The sequence below is a fragment of the Pelobates fuscus genome, chromosome 12 (genome assembly GCF_036172605.1).
Source record: "Pelobates fuscus isolate aPelFus1 chromosome 12, aPelFus1.pri, whole genome shotgun sequence".
NCBI classification, from domain to species: Eukaryota; Metazoa; Chordata; class Amphibia; order Anura; family Pelobatidae; genus Pelobates; species Pelobates fuscus.
Genome location: NC_086328.1, coordinates 74566677 through 74584216, shown reverse-complemented (window position 1 = coordinate 74584216; position 17540 = coordinate 74566677). Strand labels below are relative to the sequence as shown.

The 17540-nt window shown below is 41.4% G+C and overlaps 1 protein-coding gene and 3 non-coding genes across 7 annotated transcripts in view; all 4 read right to left on the bottom strand.

The window, feature by feature from the left end:
- Positions 1-7471, bottom strand: part of LOC134579473 (glutamic acid-rich protein-like) — an 85874-nt gene extending 78403 nt beyond the window's left edge. For 3 of the 4 annotated variants that reach the window (XM_063438777.1, XM_063438779.1, XM_063438780.1), the window contains exon 1: positions 6748-6812. The gene's annotated coding sequence lies outside the window, so the exon portion shown is untranslated. Of the gene's footprint in view, positions 1-6747; positions 6813-7320 lie in introns of those variants that run through there. The other variant, XM_063438778.1, reaches the window with a different exon arrangement.
- A 2199-nt stretch (positions 7472-9670) lies between these two features.
- Positions 9671-9742, bottom strand: TRNAQ-UUG (transfer RNA glutamine (anticodon UUG)). The gene has a single exon. It is a non-coding gene; the product is annotated as a tRNA-Gln (tRNA).
- A 1089-nt stretch (positions 9743-10831) lies between these two features.
- Positions 10832-10903, bottom strand: TRNAQ-UUG (transfer RNA glutamine (anticodon UUG)). The gene has a single exon. It is a non-coding gene; the product is annotated as a tRNA-Gln (tRNA).
- Positions 10904-11991: 1088 nt separating this feature from the next.
- Positions 11992-12063, bottom strand: TRNAQ-CUG (transfer RNA glutamine (anticodon CUG)). Its single transcript has one exon. It is a non-coding gene; the product is annotated as a tRNA-Gln (tRNA).
- Positions 12064-17540: the final 5477 nt, after the last annotated feature.

Genomic DNA, 17540 nt, shown 5'->3' with positions numbered 1-17540 from the left:
GGTATCAGACAATCTGCGTCAACCCTGAGGATACGTCAGGACATGGTTGCCAATCCACCTTGTCCACAGTTATTCGGCTCCAGCAAACAGCCATTGTATCCTGAGCCACTGGTTCTTCTGTGCCCTGATCATTATGGGCTGGAATTCCATCAATACGTATCTGTGAGACCCATCTTGGTAGATATAGGATACAGTTGCATTGATATTTGAGCAAATTTGGACCCACTCATTCTTCAGCAAGCCTCTGAAGTGAAGAAGATCCTTGAAAATGACTCTTAGTTCCATACAAATGAATGGAAATATTGTGCAACATGGTCCAAACACTGTGCAACCAATCTTATAAAAACTGGAATTCGAGCTAATAATCGACCAATGAGGTTCTGTTCACTGGAAATTCAGAGATCTAATCCCTCTTTCAGCTGCCAGGGTAAGGTGTAACTCCACTGATGGGGACATAGTAAGTGGCTGGCTCCAATAATCTTTCTCTTGTTAGACCAAGATAGGAAGGATCTGTAAGGAATCCAGAGATGCCATTGGGCCCATCTGACAAGTCTGCTAGTGGAAGCCAGGATTCCTAGAAGTTGCATCTATTTTCTTGCTGTTACCAAGCAGAAATGAAGAAACTGGGAGAGAAAACCTTTACAATCTGTGGAACTGTTCCCGAGATAGGGAAAAGCAGAGCATAGAATTTTCCACTTGGGAATGTCAACCACTGAGCTGGTCTGAAACTGCTTTTCTTGATATTCATCAAGCAGCCAAACTTTAGGAGTTATGAAAGAACTATAACCTCTGTGTGCCTGCCTTGGGGCCACATTGAGGCCAAATGGTAGGTTCTCTTCTGAGCTAATGCCGAAGATCTCTGCAGATTGGACTGAAAGTAAGCATCCTTGAGATATATAGAGGTAAGGAAATTATCCTTCCAGATTGCTTGAGATATGGATCTGATTGACTGCATCCCGAAGACTCTGACATTCAGCCTTTTGTTGGCCCCTCTTATGCCCAGTGTAGGCTTTCATGTGCTTTTCCTCTTAGCACCAGAAGAGAGGCGAAACTTGTCCCTGGAACTGCTCTTGTTCTGGGACCTAAAAGAAAAATCACCTCTTCGTCCAGAAGGCTTCTTCCTTCAGTGCTTTACCTTTTGATTCATTGGTCTTAATACTCCTGTTGGTATGGAGACTCCTGTGCCCGTGAAGAAAAAACTCCAGTCTATATCAATCTGGACCATGGATACCCCCCAAGCCTCCAGAGTATGATGAGCCCAGGTATGTGTGATCAGAAAAATGAGGCTCCTAGTACTAGAGGAGATATGTTCATTGCTGAAGAGAAAAACGACTGCGTTATAGCTCCATTAGAACCTTGAAAGGCAGGTTTACCAACTGCCATGAGTCACCTCTGGAGTATTCCCTGCAGGGCCAGTAGCTCCATGTATCTCAGAAATACTGGTCACTGGAGGTTCTCCGGTCAGACTATGAGGAGCTGGGATCCTTGGAACTTCCATCCTAAGGTACCAATATCTTGCAGCCCTCATTTGCCTTTTCAATGGAATTATCCAAAGTTTTCCCAAACAGCACCACCCCTTCAAATAGAATGGTGTAGAGGGCAGACTTGGAGGATGAGTCATCATCCCAGAAATAGAACCATAATGTTTTCTTAGCTGCTATAGATAAAGCCATTTGATCCAGAGAATATCCTAGTTACATCTAGGGAAGTTTCTGTGAAGAAGTCAGTTGTAACCTGAAGACTTCAGACTGTCTCTTCAATCTTGGCTTTTAATATCTCTCTCCATAGTAGCCTTTAGATCTTTAATCACATATTTCATGTTTGTAGAAACAGCAGCGGAAGTCACAGCTGGCTGGCCTCCTGCAATGGTAGGCATAAAATTTTGGACAGGTCTGCGTCCACCTATGATCCATAAGTGTGCAACTTAGGTGGTGTAGTTCTGGGGTTGGAAATAACTTCCTCCACAGGGTAAAGCCTGGCCTCTTTTCTTACCTCTAAGGCCTCTGGAACTTACTTTGTAAGCCCTGCCCGCATGTCATGTGGCTGCACAGTGATAGGTCATGCTGAAGCGACAACCTTCTGGAGGAAGTCAGTGCATAACCGATTCTTTCCACTGTTTTCTCCTCATAACCAGATCCTGGTGAAGAATCAGACACCTGACAAATAATAATAACTAAATATTACCTGTGGTAAAGTATTAAGAAAAAATGTGCACTGTTAAATTCTATAAGAAACCAGCGAAACAGCTTTAAAACAGGCTGAAGATAGCACTTATCCATGTCTGGAGACCCTGCAAATACTTACCAAATAAGTGTGGTATGTTTACTGTAATTTTCCCTTTATTTTAGGCACTTTCTGGCAATTGTCCTTATCCAAGATGGCTGCCACAACTTGTATTCCCACAATGCAAGTCATCTGTATTAGGCCCAATAAGGCACAAACTGCACACATGTGGGCCTATTCCGAGTGTGTTTGCTGTTTAGAGACCAGGGAGAGGACTCTGTCTGAAGCCTACATGGCCCCTAAACACCCAGGGTACCGGGAATAAATCACTGGGACCGAGGGGAAGCAAAATAGATAACAAAAGTGCCTGCAAGGGAGTTGAAAAGGCAACCACGTGCAAAAAGTCAAAGTTTAAAGGCACCACAGTCTAAAGGCCTCAAGATATAAAAGGTAACACAGTTTTCAAAATGTATCAAAGTTCTAAAATATATCAGTCTTCAAATGCACTGCAGTTTTCCAAATGTACAGCAGTTTCCAATGACTTGCGGTATTACATGCAACAGTATTAAATGCAAATTTAAATGAAACAGTTTTAAATTCCACAGCTTAAATGCAACACAGCTTAAATGCAACACAGCTTAAATGCTTCCTAGCAAAAGCACAACCGCATAATGTACCATAATCTTAAAAATAAGGTACAGCTGTATAATGCACTAGTTTAAAGATATCGAAGCTTAAATGCATCACAGCATAAAAAGCACAACTGCATAATGTACTACAGTAAAAACAGGCAAATAAAGTAATGAGGATAAAAAAACATGCATGTCCGTAAGTAAAGGGAGCAAATTGCTCACATCCTAAGGGCTGTAGGACAGGAAAAAGACTGAGGACCTTAGGGATGGAGCCTCCTTTTAAAACCTTGGTGGTTTTCCTGTCCTATCGGCTGTAGGGGAGGAGCTAACCCATGTGTATATGCTGCCATGATTAGCCAGGAAATATATATATATATATATATATATATGTATATATATACACATATATACACACATACACACACATATAATTTTTACAACTATCTTTTCCCTTCAAGTGCCCTTGATAAAATATTCTTCATGAAGGGCATAGAAATAAGTCCCCTTATTGCACAACCCTGTGAGCTACACTTTTTCCCGTTTTCTTGTTTGCTACTCAGTCATAGAGCGGAAAGGTTTGCATGGCTTTCTTTTTACCAGTTTAAAAAAAAACAAATGATGAGACAATTTTAATGGACATGAAATCTGCCTTTAAGTTTAAATGCAGCCTTACAATATTGTTGTTGATGTTTACTTAAAGAAAGGATGGACTATTACAATGATGGCCTCATAAGTGGTAGAAGTACATATTCTTTTTTGTATCAAAAGAATTAGGAGCATACCACATAATTTTTAGGATACTTTACCTAGGCAGTGTTATACATTTAAAGAAATACTTCAAGCACCATAACCACTACAGCCCACAGTAGTGTTTATGGTGCCAGGAGTGCCCTGGTATGTAGTCAAACTGTTTAAAGGAACACTACAGCCCTGGTGCCCCTATACAGTTAGGTTGCCCCCTTGTAATCTGAAAATAAAAAGGAAAGAATGCATTTTAAAACATATTACTCACCCTTCTCCAGCGCCGAGTCTCCCTTGGCGCTGCCGTGACATCCTCATTCAGTGGCCAATCCAATATGCCAATCCAATATGCCTAAATTTCTGCGATAAAGAATAAATTTATACATGATTCTCTATGGTTGACTGTGACGGCACTGTGCATGTGTGTAAGGTGGTTTGCAGACATTATCTCAGAGATTGCATCTCAAAATGATAAACTTACCCTCTTTCTCTTAAAACTATCGGACTTGGAAGCTAAGAGTGAAAGCTCTCGCTCTACTCTATGGAAATCACTCAGTAAATTAAGGTTCCTCCTTTGTGCAGTCTGCTGTCTATGGCATATGTCTTGCAGCTGGTCGTAAAGCTCTGCCTTTCTCTCCCTGTGCAAAGAAGAAATAAAAAGAAAACAGAAGAAATAAACATAGCAAGTAAAAGTGTGTAATTTTGTATTTAATTTATTTATTTTCTAATACAGGTTGATGCCTATGAAAGAATATTTTATCAGATAACTTTCTGATTTAAAAAGAATACTCCAGGCACCCAGACCACTTCTGCCCATTGGAGTGGTCTGGGTGCCAACTCCCACTACCCTTAACCCTGCAAGTGTAATTATTTCAGTTTTCTACTAGACAGCTACTAGAGAGCACTTCCTGGTTTCTAGCACAGGTTTTCTGTGCTAGAGTGTCGCTGGACATCCTCACGCTATGTGAGGACCTCCAGCGTCGCTCAATTCCCCATAGGAAAGCATTAAAAGCATTTTCAATGCTTTCCTATGGAGAGGTTTAATGCGCGCGCAGCATTGCCGCGCATGCGCATTAGGTCTCCCTTGCCGGTGGCCGTGCATGCGCAATCTGTCTCTCCCGCTGGATGACGGCGGACCCGAAACCACCGCCGAGGGACATTGGCGGGGGTCTCAGGTAAGTCACTAAAGGGCTTTTCACCCCTTCAGCAACGTGGGATGGGTGGTGGGAGGGAGAGGGGACCTGCAGTGCCAAGAAAACAATTTGTTTTCCTGGCACTGGAGTGTCCCTTTAAGTTCCAGTAGATCAGACAGTGTTATGAAGCTTTAAATAAACAAATTGCACTACCCACCACACCATTGTTAGTGGATCAGGGATTCATACTGGTGAGTGTGCAGGAAGAAGGAAAAAACAGTCTACACAGCTCAGAATCTCACCACAGACTCTGGTGGTCCCATAACACTGAGGAAAAAAATAATGCTTGCAATAAATATTTATTGTGAGCAAAAAAGTAATTTAGTAGTGGCAATAAAAAAATACGGTTGTCATATCATATATCACTTGTAATAGAATTGGACCCACAGTGTTCTCCTGAACATCCTACATGTAGTATATGTATTTATTTTAAAACAATTTCTGCACATTATTAATTTTCCCCCTTTTTTATTTTTATTTCTGATGAAGATTATCAGTACAATTAAGAGCTGAAGCTAGACTAGAAATGGACCAACTAATAAAAAAACAAAAACATAACACAATAGGACAGACAGGCAAGTGATAATAAACCCAAGAATAGTTACATAGTTATACAGACTGGAAAAAAGGACTTTTTTCAGCCTTTCTCACATCTGTTTCTCCCCTCCCCTCCCCTCTTCTCCCCTCCTAATACACACACACACACACAGTTTAAAGCATTTTCCAGTCTGACAACAAACTATGAGAGCAGATTCTTCTTGACCCCAGAATGGCAGTTAAATATTACTACCAGATATTAAATATAACATTGCTGAATATTTTTTTGAGAGAATTCATCCAGTCCTTGTTTAAAAGTCTATACTGACTCTGATAAAACCATCTCTTCAGGCAGAGAATTCCACATCTTTATTGTTCTTAATATAAACAACCTATTCCTTTATTAATATACCTCCTCTGAGGCACGGTTTTATTTTTAAAATTACACAGATTTAAAGGGACCTCCAGTGTCAGGAAAACGATCCGTCCCACTCCCTCCCACCCCCCAATCCACGGTTAATGAAGGGGTGAAAACCCCTTCAGTCACTTACCTGAGGCAGCCACTAGAGGTGGAGTTAACCCTGGAAAGGTAATTATTGCAGTTTATAAAAATCTGCAATAATTACACTTGCAGGGTTAGGAGTAGTGGGAGTTGGCACCCAGACCACTCCAATGAGCAGAAGTGGTCTGGGTGCCTGGAGTGTCCCTTTAAATGTTTTAGCTTTTCTTTAGAACTATAATCTTTCATTCCCCTTATTAAATTTGTAGCCTGCCTCTGCACTTTTTCTAGTGTTGTAATACCCTTCTTTAGAAAAGGTGCCCAAAATTGCATGTTATATTGAAGGTGTTTCAAGCTTGAGAAAGGCTCATAGGTGAACTGAAACTGTGTCATTCACCTCCGATAAAGTTTGCATATTGGATATATCCTGTGTGTGTCTGGACATCTATTTTCTACATTGGTGGATGTGTGTCAGGTGAAAAAAGAAATTGTCAGCTCAGTAAGAATATACAGCAGGTTGACATTCAGTCCTGCAAGAAGACCTGTTTTTCATACAGACAGGAGACTACTCTGATACTACTCCTGGCTCAGTCACACTCCAAATTTTTAAATTTACCCATGTAAAATTTTACTCTCACGTCTTTTCACTCGTACTTTATAATGCGCATTACAAAACAACGACACACATATACAAAAAGGGACAAAGATTTATATTTTCATTCATAAAAGTTTTTATAACCACAATATTTCATATCACAAATCCTCCTTTCCATGTAAGTAGCTGCCATGGCACTGCCACTTACACAGAACTGTGTCCAATAAAACTGTGTAGTGTAATCCATAATTATGATGACATGTAGATACACGGGAACAAGTCAGGAGAAAGCAGCCTTATGCATTGTAGACTACAAAAGGTACTTACATAGTAATTTAGGCTGATAAAACACTCATGTCCATCAAATTCAACCTTTCACAAATATCTGTTTTGCTGTTGAATAAAAAGTACAAACAAACACAATTTGAAGTGATGTTAAATAATAAAGTATTTAACCAGGATAGGTATATTCAGATTACTCTGGTTTTCAAGTACATCCTGGGAATGTTACCGTAGCCCAAGATCCAGGGGTTGCTACTATTACCCAATTTAATGGTACTCATTTTATCTACCTTGGAAGGATGAAGGGCTGAGTAAACGCTGCCAAGATTTGAATCTGCAACCCAAGGGCTGAACAGATTCTACTGATGACGAATTAGCAAAAATCCTTCTTGATTCAAAAATGTCGTGTTTCTCCTTGGATTAGAAAGCTGTTACCCACAATATAAACTATTATAAAAAAAATAAAAAAAATAAAAAAATCTATTTTGAATCTGATAACCCTGCATCTTTAGGCATAAAATTCTGGATCCACTGCATATATTATTACAGCTAAGCTTTTGCTTAACTACTGCAATTTTATCTCAGATAACTCACACTCTTAATTTCATGTATACTTACCTAATCAGCCTCTGTCTCTTTGTTTCCAGTTGTGTGTATTGCTTTCTGAGCTGTATGAGTATCAGGGGGGTGACAGGTCTTCTATCCATGTACCCACTCCCTCTACTTTTACTAAAAGAAATAGATTTTTCTTCTTCTCTTCTTCAAAAACATTAAGATAGTTTTACCTCCACCTTTTTTCCTGTTAAGGCTGTCTACATATATATAAATCAGATCTGAGGAATTTGCTTTAGCCGTGGAGGGATTTAAAGGATTTTATTAAATCATGTCACCTTCCTCCTGCTTCTGTCACCACGAGGACAAACTCAGCAAGTAACTCTTTACTTGCCAAAAGAAATGTTTTCTCGGACCACAAATTAGATTATATTTTCTTTCCCTTATTATTTAAAAAGACATTTACAAAATTAAAAGTGATCACAATATTGATAACCTTGCACGGAAGCTTTTTTTTTTTTTTTTTTTTTTTTTTTAAAGACCTTAGGTTTCTGACAATTTTTACTTTACTTTACTGTTAATACTGCACACAGCAAATATATAATACATTTTTGTTTTCATGGACGACATTTAGCCTTTCACAGGTACATAGCTTAACTAATGCATCAAGTGATGTAATCAAACATTTTCTTCCGATTTTAATACAAAAAAAAACATGAGCTTAGTTATTTTATATATATATAAACCACTCAACAACCCCAAGTAAAGAGAGGCAGAAAATATGTGGTTTAACACACCAATACATACATATTTATATACACACCTCCTAACATTTAAGATGAACAAAGAGGGACACTTTAAATTTAGGAGTGTGAATGTTCGTGTGGCTACGGGTGAGGCTGCACTGAGAAATTTCAGGGGGCTTACTAATAGGTTTATGCACTTAAAATGTTATTTATAACAAGAACAATGTATCTTATTTACACAGATTGATTATTAAAGATTATTTTTAAGTATATGTTCTGGAAAGACTAGTATGGAAAGGTGAACTTGTTAAAAAACAACTGCGATAGTACCAATTACTCACATTCACCAGCATATTTCATTATTTTAAAATTAAATTAGTTTCCACTGAGATTTGAACTCGGATCACTGGATTCAAAGTTCAGAGTGCTAACCATAACTTGGATCGCTGAATTCGTTTGAACTTGGATAACTTGGTTCAAAATCTCCATCCCCAAAATTACCATTTTTATATCTAAAAAAAACATGGAAACAATTGAAGTGTCAAATGTTAAACTTAATACATTCAGAAATATAATCACTTGCTTCTTTAGGGAAAATGTAATTCTTCATCCTATGATATAGAAACATTTATGGAATGATAACTATCACATCACAAATACCCTCCTCCAACATAAATAGAAAAAACGGGTGGCATTATAGTTTTATAGATGCTGATGATCATCTTTAGCTTTGCTCTGCATTTTACCAACAGAAAAAAGTCAAAAGTAACTTGAATTTTAACTTTGTTTTGTTCACTGGCCAAGAACTCAAAATGACTTCCAGTTTTTTTACACCTTTTAACACCACATTCTTTTATACATACTATTATCATGCTTTCGAACTCTCTCACATCTTGATATGTCTTATTCCTCTAATCACAATAGGTAAATAATGTCTACGTGAATTCACGTGATCACAATTTTCATGTTTTCTCAACCAACGGGTGCTCTTCGTTCATCCGGTCCAAATGAGGCGGGTAACGACAATTTCAAAGCAAACCCTACACCAAAAGCATCAAACAATTTTATCTTTGAAGTCTGTGACAAGCATTTTAAAAGCCTTGGACATTTGAGCCCATATAGCAGAAATGCCTCTTGTAAAAGATAACCTAGCATTTGGAGGAATCAGGCTCAAGACTCATATCTTACCACTAAACTAGCTTTTACTTTCTCTTTAAACAAATCGGACGTTTATTTGACACTTTTGATTCTATATCCAAGGAAAGTAAAACTTAAGGAATCTGCTATTGGTTTGCCATGTACAGAACTACAGAAGAAGACATGCTTGGGGTATTGTTCATTCGGCTTTTTAAATTGCAAGCAATCTTATGAAAAAATATATCAATCAATGTTTCTATATCATAGGATGAAGAATTACAGTTTCCCTAAAGAAGCAAGTGATTATATTTCTGAATGTATTAAGTTTAACTTTTGACACTTAAATTGTTTTCTTGTTTTTTTAGATGTAAAAATGGGAAATGAAGACAAATTTGAAAATTTGTCTGACTGTTGCTCATGCTTTTATGGAAGAACATTATGATTTAGGGACTTCTAAAATGTTTGACATGAACTATTTTTCACGCAGACCAATTGACATATTAGCTTATTAAGATTAATGCTATCTAAAAGAAAGGTTCCACCGAGATTTGAACTCGGATCGCTGGATTCAAAGTCCAGAGTGCTAACCATTACACCATGGAACCACTGGTGGTGACTTGATTTTTTTCATTGGCTCCGAACACTGGTGTGAAGAGTGCCAGTGATAACTATGACATCACAAATACCTTCCTCCAACATAAATAGAAAAAAGGGTGGCATTATAGTTTTATAGATGCTGATGATCATCTTTAGCTTTGCTCTGAATTTTACCAACAGAAAAAAGTCAAAAGTAACTTGAATTTTAACTTTGTTTTGTTCACTGGCCAAGAACTCAAAATGACTTCCAGTTTTTTACACCTTTTAACACCACATTCTTTGATACATACTATTATCATGCTTTCCAACTCTCTCACATCTTGATATGTCTTATTCCTCTAATCACAATAGGTGAATAATGTCTACGTGAATTCACGTGATCACAATTTTCATGTTTTCTCAACCAACGGGTGCTCTTCGTTCATCCCGTCCAAGTGAGGCGGGTAACGACAATCTCAAAGCAAACCCTACACCAAAAGCATCAAACAATGTTATCTTTGAAGTCTGTGACAAGCATTTTAAAAGCCTTGGACATTTGAGCCCATATAGCAGAAATGCCTCTTGTAAAAGATAACCTAGCATTTGGAGGAATCAACCTCAAGACTCATATCTTACCACTAAACTAGCTTTTACATTCTCTTTAAACAAATCAGACGTTTATTTGACACTTTTTATTCTATATCCAAGGAAAGTAAAACTTAAGGAATCTGCTATTGGTTTGCAATGTACAGAACTACAGAAGAAGACATGCTTGGGGTATTGTTCATTCGGCTTTTTAAATTGCAAGCAATCTTATGAAAAAATATATCAATCAATGTTTCTATATCATAGGATGAAGAATTACAGTTTCCCTAAAGAAGCAAGTGATTATATTTCTGAATGTATTAAGTTTAACTTTTGACACTTAAACTGTTTTCTTGTTTTTTTAGATGTAAAAATGGGAAATGAAGACAAATTTGCAAATTTGACTGACTGTTGCTCATGCTTTTATGGAAGAACATTATGATTTAGGGACTTCTAAAATGTTTGACATGAACTATTTTTCACGCAGACCAATTGACATATTAGCTTATTAAGATTAATGCTATCTAAAAGAAAGGTTCCACCGAGATTTGAACTCGGATCGCTGGATTCAAAGTCCAGAGTGCTAACCATTACACCATGGAACCACTGGTGGTGACTTGATTTTTTTCATTGGCTCCGAACACTGGTGTGGAGAGTGCCAGTGATAACTATGACATCACAAATACCTTCCTCCAACATAAATAGAAAAAAGGGTGGCATTATAGTTTTATAGATGCTGATGATCATCTTTAGCTTTGCTCTGAATTTTACCAACAGAAAAAAGTCAAAAGTAACTTGAATTTTAACTTTGTTTTGTTCACTGGCCAAGAACTCAAAATGACTTCCAGTTTTTTACACCTTTTAACACCACATTCTTTGATACATACTATTATCATGCTTTCCAACTCTCTCACATCTTGATATGTCTTATTCCTCTAATCACAATTGGTAAATAATATCTACGTGAATTCACGTGATCACAATTTTCATGTTTTCTCAACCAACGGGTGCTCTTCGTTCATCCGGTCCAAGTGAGGCGGGTAACGACAATTTCAAAGCAAACCCTACACCAAAAGCATCAAAAATGTTATCTTTGAAGTCTGTGACAAGCATTTTAAAAGCCTTGGACATTTGAGCCCATATAGCAGAAATGCCTCTTGTAAAAGATAACCTAGCATTTGGAGGAATCAGGCTCAAGACTCATATCTTACCACTAAATTAGCTTTTACTTTCTCTTTAAACAAATCGGACGTTTATTTGACACTTTTGATTCTATATCCAAGGAAAGTAAAACTTAAGGAATCTGCTATTGGTTTGCCATGTACAGAACTACAGTAGAAGACATGCTTGGGGTATTGTTCATTCGGCTTTTTAAATTGCAAGCAATCTTATGAAAAAATATATCAATCAATGTTTCTATATCATAGGATGAAGAATTACAGTTTCCCTAAAGAAGCAAGTGATTATATTTCTGAATGTATTAAGTTTAACTTTTGACACTTAAACTGTTTTTTTGTTTTTTTAGATGTAAAAATGGGAAATGAAGACAAATTTGCAAATTTGGCTGACTGTTGCTCATGCTTTTATGGAAGAACATTATGATTTAGGGACTTCTAAAATGTTTGACATGAACTATTTTTCACGCAGACCAATTGACATATTACCTTCTTAAGATTAATGCTATCTAAAGGAAAGGTTTCACCGAGATTTGAACTCGGATCGCTGGATTCAGAGTCCAGAGTGCTAACCATTACACCATGGAACCACTGGTGGTCACTTGATTTTTTTCATTGGCTCCGAACACTGGTGTGAAGAGTGCGCGTGATAACTATGACATCACAAATACCCTCCTCCAACATAAATAGAAAAAAAGGTTGGCATTATAGTTTTATAGATGCTGATGATCATCTTTAGCTTTGCTCTGCATTTTACCAACAGAAAAAAGTCAAAAGTAACTTGAATTTTAACTTTGTTTTGTTCACTGGCCAAGAACTCAAAATGACTTCCAGTTTTTGACACCTTTTAACACCACATTCTTTTATACATACTATTATCATGCTTTCGAACTCTCTCACATCTTGATATGTCTTATTCCTCTAATCACAATAGGTGAATAATGTCTACATAAATTCACGTGATCACAATTTTCATGTTTTCTCAACCAACGGGTGCTCTTCGTTCATCCAAGTGAGGCGGGTAACGACAATCTCAAAGCAAACCCTACACCAAAAGCATCAAACAATTTTATCTATGAAGTCTGTGACAAGCATTTTAAAAGCCTTGGACTAGTGTTGTCGCGAACCCGAAATTTTCGGTTCGCGAACGGCGAACGCGAACTTCCGCAAATGTTCGCGAACCGGCGAACCGCGCGAACCGCGCGAACCGCCATTGACTTCAATGGGCAGGCGAATTTTAAAAACAACAGGGACTCTTTCTGGCCACAATAGTGATGGAAAAGTTGTTTCAAGGGGACTAACACCTGGACTGTGGCATGCCAGAGGGGGATCCATGGCAAAACTCCCATGGAAAATTGCACAGTTGATGCAGAGTCTGCTTTTAATCCATAAAGGGCAGAAATTACCTAACATTGACACCTGTCCTCAAAGCCCAGCCCTGATACACACTGACACAGAGCAGAATAGAGACTGTTCCCCCTACATAGGGTCACTTGGCAGATATGGATTGACACCTATCCTAATGATCCCTGATACACACTGACACAGAGCAGAATAGAGACTGTTCCCCCTACATAGGGTCACTTGGCAGATATGGATTGACACCTGTCCTCAAAACCCCTGATACACACTGACACAGAGCAGAATAGGGACTGTTCCCCCTACATAGGGTCACTTGGCAGATATGGATTGACACCTATCCTAATGATCCCTGATACACACTGACACAGAGCAGAATAGAGACTGTTCCCCCTACATAGGGTCACTTGGCAGATATGGATTGACACCTGTCCTCAAAACCCCTGATACACACTGACACAGAGCAGAATAGGGACTGTTCCCCCTACATAGGGTCACTTGGCAGATATGGATTGACACCTGTCCTCAAAACCCCTGATACACACTGACACAGAGCAGAATAGGGACTGTTCCCCCTACATAGGGTCACTTGGCAGATATGGATTTACACCTATCCTAATGATCCCTGATACACACTGACACAGAGCAGAATAGGGACTGTTCCCCCTACATAGGGTCACTTGGCAGATATGGATTGACACCTATCCTAATGATCCCTGATACACAGTGACACAGAGCAGAATAGAGACTGTTCCCCCTACATAGGGTCACTTGGCAGATATGGATTGACACCTGTCCTCAAAACCCCTGATACACACTGACACAGAGCAGAATAGAGACTGTTCCCTGTCCACAGAGACCATGATACACACTGACACAGAGCAGAATAGAGACTGTTCACCGTCCACAGAGACCATGATACACACTGACACAGAGCAGAATAGAGACTGTTCCCCCTACATAGGGTCACTTGACAGGTATGGATTGACACCTGTCCTCAAAGCCCCTGATACACACTGGGGGGAGCTACTGTCCTCCCCAACCCCTGCGCGGTGGGTGGGGCCATAAATCACAATGGGGTGACCTACTGTCCTCCCCCCCTCGGCCCCCACACCTGCGCGGTGGGTGGGGGGCATAAATCACAATGGGGGGGCCTACTTTCCTCCCCCCGGCCCCCATCCCTGCGCGGTGGGTGGGGGGCATAAATCACAATGGGACGGACCTACTGATAGGAGTGGAGTATTGTTCATATCAGTTTAATACCTTCCGCGTCTCCTATCAGTGGACGTGTAAATGGCAGAGATTTTTAATTGTTGAATCACCTCCCCTTTTTAGGCCAAGGTGGGAAGATGCTTAGACCACTGGTATATTGGTGCCATCTTGGAGGATTTTAATTTTTGGTTTGCTTTTTGAAGCCACAGTGCTGCACCAGTGGGCCTAAAAATTAGGCATGTACACATGCCTGAAAAATTTGGTATTGTTGCAGCCGCTGCTGTAGCAGCGGCCAGAAAAATTGATGTTTGTTTCACAGGCAGAAAGTGCCCTAAAACATGGCGGCTTGAACCCTAGTTGGTGGCGGATAAGTCACGCAAGTCAAGCGTCATTCAGAGCTAAAATACAGCAGCGTGTGGACCATTTTTAGCCCAAGGCAGCTCATCTCATCAGGCCTTTTTTAAGCGAATGTATCGCCCAGTGTCAGTCCCTTCGGGATCCATCCCTCATTCATCTTAATAAAGGTGAGGTAATCTAGACTTTTTTGACCTAGGCAACTTCTCTTCTCAGTGACAATACCTCCTGCTGCACTGAAGGTCCTTTCTGACAGGACACTTGAAGCGGGGCAGGCCAGAAGTTCTATCGCAAATTGGGATAGCTCAGGCCACAGGTCAAGCCTGCACACCCAGTAGTCAAGGGGTTCATCGCTCCTCAGAGTGTCGATATCTGCAGTTAAGGCGAGGTAGTCTGCTACCTGTCGGTCGAGTCGCTCTCTGAGGGTGGATCCCGAAGGGCTGTGGCGATGCATAGGACTTAAAAAGGTCCGCATGTCCTCCATCAACAACACGTCTTTAAAGCGTCCTGTCCTTGCCGGCGTGGTCGTGGGAGGAGGAGGAGGAGGATGACTTCCACCTCTCCCCCTGTTAGATTCCCGTTGTGCTGTGACATCACCCTTATACGCTGTGTAAAGCATACTTTTTAATTTATTTTGCAAATGCTGCATCCTTTCCGACTTGTTGTAATTGGGTAACATTTCCGCCACTTTCTGCTTATACCGGGGGTCTAGTAGCGTGGACACCCAGTACAGGTCGTTCTCCTTCAGCCTTTTTATACGAGGGTCCCTCAACAGGCAGGACAGCATGAAAGACCCCATTTGCACAAGGTTGGATGCCAAGCTACTCATTTCCCGTTCCTCCTCCTCACTGATGTCATTGAAGGTATGTTCTTCCCCCCAGCCACGTACAACACCACGGGTACAGATAGGTGACAACGAGCACCCTGGGATGCCTGTTGTGTTTGGTCTTGCTCCTCCTCCTCCTCCTCAAAGCTACAATCCTCCTCTGACTCCTCTTCCTCACAATCCTCTTCCAGCGTTGCCGCAGGTCCAGCAAGCGATGCTGATAAGGCTGTTTCTGGTGGTGATGGTGACCACAACTCTTCCTCTTCCTCTTCACGCTCATCTACAGCCTGATCCAGCACTCTTCGCAGGGCACGCTCCATGAAGAAAACAAATGGTATGATGTCGCTGATGGTGCCTTTGTTGCGACTGACTAGGTTTGTCACCTCCTCAAAAGGACGCATGAGCCTACAGGCATTGCGCATGAGCGTCCAGTAACGTGGCAAAAAAATTCCCAGCTCCCCAGAGGCTGTCCTAGCACCCCGGTCATACAAATATTCATTAACAGCTTTTTCTTGTTGGAGCAGGCGGTCGAACATTAGGAGTGTTGAATTCCAACGTGTAGGGCTGTCGCAAATCAAGCGCCTCACTGGCATGTTGTTTCGCCGCTGGATATCGGCAAAGTGAGCCATGGCCGTGTAGGAACGCCTGAAATGGCCACACACCTTCCTGGCCTGCTTCAGGACGTCCTGTAAGCCTGTGTACTTATGCACAAAGCGTTGTACGATCAGATTACACACATGTGCCATGCACGGCACATGTGTCAACTTGCCCAACTTCAATGCCGCTATCAAATTTTTTCCGTTGTCACACACCACTTTGCCGATATCCAGTTGCTGCGGAGTCAGCCACTTTTCCACCTGTGCGTTCAGGGCGGACAGGAGTGCTTGTCTGGTGTGACTTTCTGCTTTCAAGCAAGTCAAACCCAAGACGGCGTGACACTGCCGTATCCGGGATGTGGAATAGTACCTGGGGAGCTGGGGGGGTGCCGTTGATGTGGAGCAAGAAGCAGCGGCACAAGAGGACTCAGCCGAGGAGGTTATGGAAGAGGATGGAGTAGGAGGAGTAGAGGAGGTGGCAGCAGGACTGCCTGCAATTCGTGGCGGTGTCACCAACTCCTCTGCAATGCCACGCATTCCTTGCTTGTCAGCCGTCAGCAGGTTTACCCAATGCGCAGTGTAGGTGATATACCTGCCCTGACCATGCTTTGCAGACCAGGTATCAGTGGTCAGATGGACCCTTGCCCCAACACTGTGTGCCAGACATGCCATGACTTCCTTTTGCACAATCGAGTACAAGTTGGGGATTGCCTTTTGTGAAAATAAATTCCGGCCGGGTACCTTCCACTGCGGTGTCCCAATAGCTAAAAAAATTTTGAACGCCTCAGACTCAACCAGATTGTATGGTAAAAGCTGGCGGGCTAATAGTTCGGACAAGTCAGCTGTCAGACGCTGGGCAAGGGGGTGACTTGGTGACATTGGCTTCTTACGCTCAAACATGTCCTTGACAGACACATGAATGTGGGCAGATGAGCGGGAACTGCTCAAGGCGGGAGACAGAGTGGCGGATGGTTGAGAGGGGGCAAGAAGGACAGCAGTGGTTGACGTGGCTGAAGATGCTGGACCAGGAGGAGGATGGCGGCCTAGAGTAGGCGTGCTGCTTGTACTCATGTGTTGATCCCATAGGCGTTTGTGATGTGAGATCATGTGCCTACGCAAAGCAGTTGTACCTAGGTGGGTGTTGGACAGTTTCCTTTGGCACAGGTTGCAAATGGCATCGCTGTTGTCAGAGGCAGACACACGAAAAAAATGCCACACTGCTGAGCTCTGCAATGACGGCATTCTGGTGGTGGACACAGCATGCGTTGATTGGCGTGCTGTCGGGCTGAGCCCGGGTGCCGATGCATGCTGTCTGACTGTGCAACTAGCTCCTTGCGACGACCCCCCCCTGCTTCCAACTCGTCTCCTCCTCCTCTCTGTCTCCCCATCTGAACTTTCGCCCTGTTCTTCTTCTTGCCGAGCGGGAACCCACGTGACATCCATGGACGCACCGTCATCATCAACCGCTTCGCTTGTATCTGAAAACTCAGAAAAGGAAGCAGCAGCGGGTACAACATCATCATCATCACACCGTACCTCCATGTGTTTAATGCTGCCTGCCTGAGACATATCCCTGTTATCTACATCCTCTAGCAATAATGGTTGCGCATCACTCATTTCTTCAAACGGGTGTGTGAATAACTCCTCTGACATACCAAGTAAAGCGGCTGTGGTGCTAGTTTTGGTGGTGGCGGCAGGCGGGTGAGTGCTATCTTGAGAG